The following is a 7,591-nucleotide window of genomic DNA, read 5'->3' on the forward strand; positions in this document are numbered from 1 at the left end:
GAGCCCAGAACTGGGCACAGCACTCCAGACAAGACCTCAGCTGGGCTGAGCAGAGGGGCAGGATCTCCTCCCTTGGCCTGCTGCCAATGCTCTTCCTAATGCATCCAGGACACCGTTGGCCCTCCTGGCCACAGGGGCACTGCTGGCTCGTGGACAGCTTGTTGTCCACCCGGACCCCCAGGTCCTTGTCCTTCTGCTTTCCAGCAGGTTGGGCCCAGCCTGTACCGGTGCCAGGGGTTGTTCCTCCCCAGGTGCAGGACTCTGCATTTGCCTTTGTTGAACTTCAGACAATTCTTCTCTGCCCACCTCTCCAGCCTGTCCAGGGCCCTCTGAAGGGCTGCAGAGCCCTCTGGGGTATCGGCCACTCCTCAGCTTTGTGTCATCAGTGAACACTCTGATGTGTGTTCACTGCCCCTTCCTCCAAGTCACTGAGGAGTAAAGTAAATAATACTGGGCCCAGTACTGAACCCTGGGTGACACCACAGGCCTCCAACTAGACCCTGTGCCACTGATTATGACCCTTTGGGATCTGACACTCAGCCAGTTCTCAGTCTGTGTCGTTGCCCACTCATCCAGCCCACACTGCCTGAGTTTGCCTACAAGGATGTTGTGGGACACAGTGCTGGAGGCTTGCCACTGGGTGTGACCATACACTGGTTGTTGGTGGGGATGGAAGAGCAGCCAGATGCATCCAACTGAAATGACCTTAGCTATTAAGAGAAGGGCACGAGAAAATCTCTCTTCATGGCTGAGAGCACAGTGTTTCAGCAGCAGCCTGCCTTGAGCACTGCCTCCAAAAAACTCTGCTCTGAAACATGCCTTAGCACCAAACCCCTGGGACTGTGGACGAGAGCTAAGTAGCCAAAAAGAATATAGCAGTTAGAAAATACCTTTTTGTACCACAACTGCAATGCTTAGAGGTTCTGCTTTTATGAAACTTGCCCATTTTCTTACTCTATAGAGAGCACACCATGTTCTGCTCCTGGGAGTGTGTGACTACCAAGGTCTTGGTATCATGGGAGGTCACTGAACAGGCTCCGTTTCCTGTCCTCCAATGTCTCCATTTCTCAGTTTGCATTTTTCCCATGCACTAGGTTTACAACCTGTTGAATTTATATTTCTAGGGTCCTATTCTATTGGGGGGATATTGAAAATAATTGAAAAATGAAATCAGAATCATATCATGGTTTGGGTTGGAAGGGACTTTAACAATCATCTTATTCCAAACCCCCTGCCATTGGCAGGGACACCTTTCATCAGGCTGCTCAGAGCCCCATCCAGCCTGGCCTTGAGTACTGTCAGGGATGGGGCACCCACAGCTTCTCTCAGCAACCTCTGCCAGTGCCTCACCACCCTCACAGAAATAATTTCTTTCTAATGTCTTCTCTAACCTATTTTCTTTCAGTTTAAAACCAATATCCCTTATCACTACATGCCTTTGTAAAAAGTCCCTGTCCAGCTCTCTTGTAGTCCCTTTAGGTTCTGGAAGGTGCTAGAAGATCTCCCCAGTGAACTCTTTTATCCAGGGTGAAAAACCCCAACTCTCTCAAGCTGTTCTCACAGTGTCATCTTCCTGACCTCCTCTGGACTGTTCCAACAGGTCCATATCCTTATTGTGGTGGGAGTCCCAAAGCTGGATGCAGTACTCCAGGTGGGCTCACATTAGAATGCATATAGGAAATCACAGTTAAGTATGTTTGCAGTCTGTCTCTAGTAATGAACCCTGTACTACTGAAAGAGAAGTAATACTCTTGCTCTGGTTTTAGGGGGAAAGCTGTGCCTTAGAGGTTTTCAGCTTGCAGGTCACTTTGCCTATGCATCTATGAAAAAATGCAATCTTCCTTTAAGCTCTTGTAAGTATCAGGTGAAATGCCTAATTTTGGTGATTGCACCAACTACATGTGTACCTCACATTTCCAAACATTATGTTATAAATTATCTGCAAATAAGAAGTGCAATTTTTCACACTTTAATGAAGTCAATAATAAAAATAATAATGATAATAACAATGATAATGATAATGATAATGATAGTAATAATAATGTCAATTCAGTGTCCTGAACTAATAACCCTCACCTCAAATATCTTACAACCTAGGATAGCTACAAGAAAAATAACAACAAAAAAAATTTGAAGATCAGTATGGTTACTGTTTACCAGATGTGCTTAAATGCAATTTTTGCTTTAATTTTTGAATGTGGTTGGTTGTTAGGATATCATTCAGAAGGAAGAGACAAACTGCTGTTCAAAACCCAGAACTTCTGCTCAAAATGCATTACAATTCAAAAATATAGTTAAAAAAAGAAAAGAAAAAACTGAAGTAAGGAAATCAGAAACAGGCACTGTGAAGAATACCATGGATAGGTGCAATGATTTTTAGAGATGCCAGTACTAGATTCAGTGCATTGCTTATTGTACATGCTTCATCATTTGGGGGATAAATTCACAAAAAGGATTTCTAGAGATTTCTCTGTGCTACCCAGAACTGCAATGGGTCATTGACTGATGGCTCTTGTGAGTCTGTTTTCACATGTACAATGTGAAGACATTTTTAACTGAGGCTTTTAAAAGCCTGACAAGGTATTTTACTAGTTGTTTTGATGGATGATGTCATTTTCCAATTTTTGACAATCACTGAGATACCACAAAAAGGGTGGTTTTCATAGTGAGTCAGCCCTTAGCCAAAACTGAAAGTTCACGTTATTTAATTCAACTGAGCATCCAAACTTCTGTGGGTATTTCTCATCTGAGCCTTCTGGGTTTCTAGACTTTTCACTATCACTGCCAATTTTATTGGCCAGATCTGCAGTTCTGTGAGCCTGTGAACTCCTGGGTGGAGACCCAGGTGCCACCATTGCTACATATACTGCGATTTCTGCTTCATGTGGCCTCTGCTGGGCAGCAGGAACATGCAGCTCAGGGTGCAATGATTACATTGCTAGTCCTGATGCCAACTGGTCCCACACCCTGGGACTTCAGGTAGGCTTCTCCACTTCTCACCCCTTCCCCAAGGTCCTCTGTCTCCTCCTCAGCACAGAATTCCCCTCACCCCTCCCTTTCCATCACCATGCTCTGCCATAACCACAGGTACAGCCTGGTTGCATCAGCCTCTCCTCTGCTGAACACCTGAAAACACCTGACAATTAAATTGCCCTGTGTTAAAAACAAAACAGCACACAGAATAAAGGAAAACACAAAAACAAACAAACAAACAAACAAACACCCCAAAAAACCCAAACAAACAAAAGAGAAACAACAAAACAAACCCTGACTTCCTGTGTATTTGCAGATTGAGAGCTCCTTCAAAATTCACAGCCTGTGTGCACTTTTCTGCAGTTGCAGACCATAGCCCACCACAAGATGATGAAATAGGCAGGGCGGATGGCATCATGACCACAAAGCAGGATGCAACCCAAGATGCTGTCACGTGAAGTCAGCTCCTACACCTGTGCCTGTGGGACACAACCCCCACTCTTGGTTAGACTGTCTTCCTTCAATTTTCTCCTTCTGGGCATCCACACTCCTCCACTCCTCACCTGCACGCATGGAGAAGTTGGGAATGGTGACAGCCCTGCTGAGGGGCACAAGGCACACATACAACACCCATGAGGGAGGCATGGAGCAGCTGACATAGGTCTTTCCCATAGCACATGGGGTTCAGAGAATAGAAACAGGTTGTAAAGTACAAAAAATAGTTTGTTGTTAAGTGCAACCCTCTTTTTTTCTGTTTCCCCTATTTACTTCTCCTTTATTCTCTTTGGAGTCAGACGGTGCATCTGCAGAGAGGTCTCTGGTGAGGAAGAACACGGTGTCCTTACCCTTGAAGGGAGACTTGTTATTTCTCACTTCTTTGTTTGCACTCTTAATGCCAAAGGTCACCCTCCCAGCTTTCCCTCTCACACCAGTAACCAACACCCCTCAGCAGCCCAATCACAGCCTCAAGTGTGTGTGCTGTGGGGAGACACATCTTCCCCAACACAAAGTTATGGATGCATGACAGAAGTTCGTCCCCATGTTCAGAGCCAGCATGGATATGAAAAATCAGCTCTGTGCTGGTTTTGCATTCCCTGATGTCACCTGGAAAAAACACGAAGCAGGATCTCAAATGTGGAGTTCAGTTAGCAAAGAGGGGATTTCCATGATCTGCAGAGAGGATTATGATCTGCAGCTGATGGTGCTACATGGAGCTGCTCCACATAGCAGGGCTGTCCTGAAGCCAAGATATGGATGGATCCAATGACTAGGTCAGCATGGTAACAGGAGCTCGGGGAGGACAGGACTCCTCTCTGTGTCTGACCACCTTGTCCAACCACTTCCAGCATCTCCCCCTCTTCTCTGGGGGCTGCTCCCACTCACAGAGAAAGGACTGGGAGCCCAAAGGGACTCCTTTCTGACAGGAAGGGACAAGCTTCCTTCCATTTCTGTGCAAGGTCGTTGCCACCAACACATTTTTTTCTTGCAGCCCTTCATGCCTAAGGCTCCTGGGGCTTGTCTGCAGAGCAGCTGTGGGGGACTTCCCATCTCCTGGGAGGGTTTTGTCTCCCGTTCAGAAAAGGCAGCAAAAGTCATCCCCTTCTCTGCTGTGTGTGTCTGCAAATAAAAAATAGAAACGGAAATGAGCTTGTTTCAGTGCTATCAGTCACAAAGTTTAAAAGTGAAACTACCTCACAACATGGGATGTTGTCAGCACTCCCATAACTAAATCTGTTGTCAGACTAGTGATGATTCAAGTGGTCCCTCTGCCTTCACAGTTGGTTGCCACCCTGACAGCTTTCACCAAGACACAGTTTCACCCTGTGCCACTTCTCTGCCAGCACAGCCCACAAAGGGACTTCTCGTGTAGAGGTTTCACACTGCCACAATGCAGCATGCAGATCCTGAAATGGGAATGGTCCAGCCTCCCCCATCAATGTTCTGGTGGCAGGAAGCTGCTAGAATTCACTGCAACCCCCTAAAATAGATACATAATCACAGCATATGTGTGTGTGTGTGTGTGTGTGTGTGTGTGTGTGTGTGTGTGTGTTTGGAGTAAGGAAACAACCTGCTCCTATGGTTCTGCCAAATCCTGAGGTCTGGACTGTGATGATCTACTCACAATAAAGTCTCATACTTTCCATCATGCCTTTTTTTTTTTTTTTTTTCCTAAATAGACATTCTGAAGTGAAACCTAAATCATATTCTCTTTTTTTTTTTCTTTACTATAGCAAAGACACGGCCTCAGGATGCACCAAACACACCTAGTGGCTTATTCACATAAATCACAGGCAATTTGAATAATAGAGGAGATCCTGTACTTACTACATTGAACATACCATCTACCTTATTCAAATGTATGGTTCTAATCTTTAGAGTGAATGAAATACCAAAACACTTTTCAAAGCCCTAAAAATTTCAAGGGAGAGTGTTTCACAAAAGATAGTATATTCCACCTTGGTTCAGTCCCTGCACTGTCTTGTTAAATCTTTTTCTCTTTTGCTCTAAGCTCACAGAATCATAAAAAGGCTTGGTTTAGAAGGGACCTTGAAGATCTTGCTCCTACCCTCTGCCATGGACAGGAACACCTCCCACCAGACCAGGTTGCTCAGAACCCCATTCAAGCTGATATTGAACACCTCCAGGGATGGGGCATCCACAGCTTCTCTGGACAGTTTGTTCCAGTGCCTCACCACCCTCACAGTAAAGAATTTCTTCCTGATATCTCATCTAAACCCACTCTCAGTTTGAAGCCATTTCCCCTTGTCCTGTCACTACATGCCCTTATAAGAAGTCCCTCTCTGTTGTTCTTGTCAGCTTCCTTCAGCTACTGGAAGGTCAAAGTTAGGTCACTCCTAAGCCTCCTCTGCTCCAGATTGATTAATTCCATCTCTCTCAGCCTTTACTCATAGGAGAGGTGCTCCATTTAAAACTTTTTCCACTTCATGTCTGTTTTGTGGGATTTAGGGACACTAAGGAATTCTTTATCAAAACAGAGATTGTTCAAAAGAGGCACTTCCAAAGCCCAGCTCAAAGAAGTCATTGTTCACAATAGTCTGAAAATTTCCTGCCCATGCAAAATAGCACCTGTCCCATCTGGAGAGAATTGGAAAGGTACAGGAGAGACACTGCAGCACTGAGGCACTGTCTCTGTGCTACACTGGGAATCCCAGATCACCATGTTGGTGTCCAGAAAAGCTTGCTTGGATTTTCTGCTCCTTCTGTTAGGCTTCACTGATTCACAGCAAGTCACCAGTAATGAACCCTGTGGGGGTTAGCAGGTTGCTGCCTCAGCTGCAAGGCAGTGGCATGCCAGCAAAGTAGCAACTGTCTCACAAATGGGATTTCCCTTTTTTTTTTCAACCCCACGCCTGCTGCATTGACTATACACAAAAATTATGACAAAATGCGGGGGAGGAGCTGGAAACAAGGGAACCAGAAGAACAAGGGAGCCAGAACCCAAAAAAGATCTGGCAGAGCAGGAAGCAATGAAGAATTTCAGAAATGGAGCACATTCACATTCTCAGCAAAGATAGCAAGACAGAAAACAGCCGCAGTCACTGTCCAAGGGAGGACCTCTGCAAAAACCCAGCAGTAATGGCACAGCTGTGCTAACACTATGCCTGGCGTTTGCACTGACACCTACACACATGGAGGAGAGCTCTTCAGCAAATACCAGCCTCATAAACAGCGATCAACACCAATATTTACTTTACTAACTCCTACCTCTGGATAGCAGTCAAAAAGACTGGCTTTTTGAGGGTGTTGTCAACTTCACAGGTGCTAAAACCCACTTAACAATGTACCTAGTGAATCTTTCCATCTCTTACAACCTTCTTAGAAAGTTTAGAAACCTTTTTGGTGACTTCTAAGAGGATGAATTGGGAATAACTTTTCAAGGAGCCACCTGCAGGAGCTCTGCTTTTTGCTTTCACAGAAAATTCAGCTCACCAGATAATCTGCCCCACCTAATAATTTAAAACTGATCATAGCCTAAGACTAGGAAAATTATGTCAACAAAGGTTCCTTAAAAATACTCCCTGATTAAAGAGCATAAAATATAAACTTCCTTACACTCCAGCTATATCAAGGAGTCTCTCTGCTATTCAACCCCATCCTCAGCCAAATGTTCCTGCTCTCAGCAGGAATACTGGCTGGCCCATTCGGGCTTCGATGGGCACCAGATCAGACACACGTGAGTCATTGTTCAGTAGCATTTTGCAAGTAATGAATTAGTGCTGCCTGCTTCACACAGAGGCAGTCACAGAGGGAAAGGTGTGTGTTTAAACCTCTGGCAGTGACAGAGCACTGTAATATAAGAGCAACCATGCAGTTCACTTTTACTGAGAAAATTATGCATTTAAGCTTTCAAGGGAAGCAGGCAAGAGAGAACAGCATAGAAGGGAAAGTCTAAGAAGTAGTTGTGGGACATTAGGTAACATTTAAACAGCACATGAGATCTGTGCAAGTGGGGTTTTATCCCAGCAGTGGATGTGCAGTTCTTCTTAGTTTCTTTTCCTGGGTGGTGTGGGATAACATTGTCAAGTCAAAGTCAAATTAGCTGGAGAATTTTAATTAACTACTGAAAGCTACATTAACCTTTTCCCTCACCACAGTA

General features: G+C 45.0%; 1 long non-coding RNA gene across 1 annotated transcript; it reads left to right on the forward strand.

Annotated features, from left to right (window-relative positions):
* Positions 1 to 1,153: 1,153 nt before the first annotated feature.
* Positions 1,154 to 3,530, forward strand: LOC137464496 (uncharacterized). The gene is made up of 2 exons (XR_010994257.1): positions 1,154 to 1,651; positions 3,290 to 3,530. It is a non-coding gene; the product is annotated as an uncharacterized lncRNA (long non-coding RNA).
* The last annotated feature ends 4,061 nt before the right edge of the window (positions 3,531 to 7,591 follow it).

The sequence above is a fragment of the Anomalospiza imberbis genome, chromosome Z, assembly GCF_031753505.1.
Source record: "Anomalospiza imberbis isolate Cuckoo-Finch-1a 21T00152 chromosome Z, ASM3175350v1, whole genome shotgun sequence".
In the NCBI taxonomy this organism is placed as follows: domain Eukaryota; kingdom Metazoa; phylum Chordata; class Aves; order Passeriformes; family Viduidae; genus Anomalospiza; species Anomalospiza imberbis.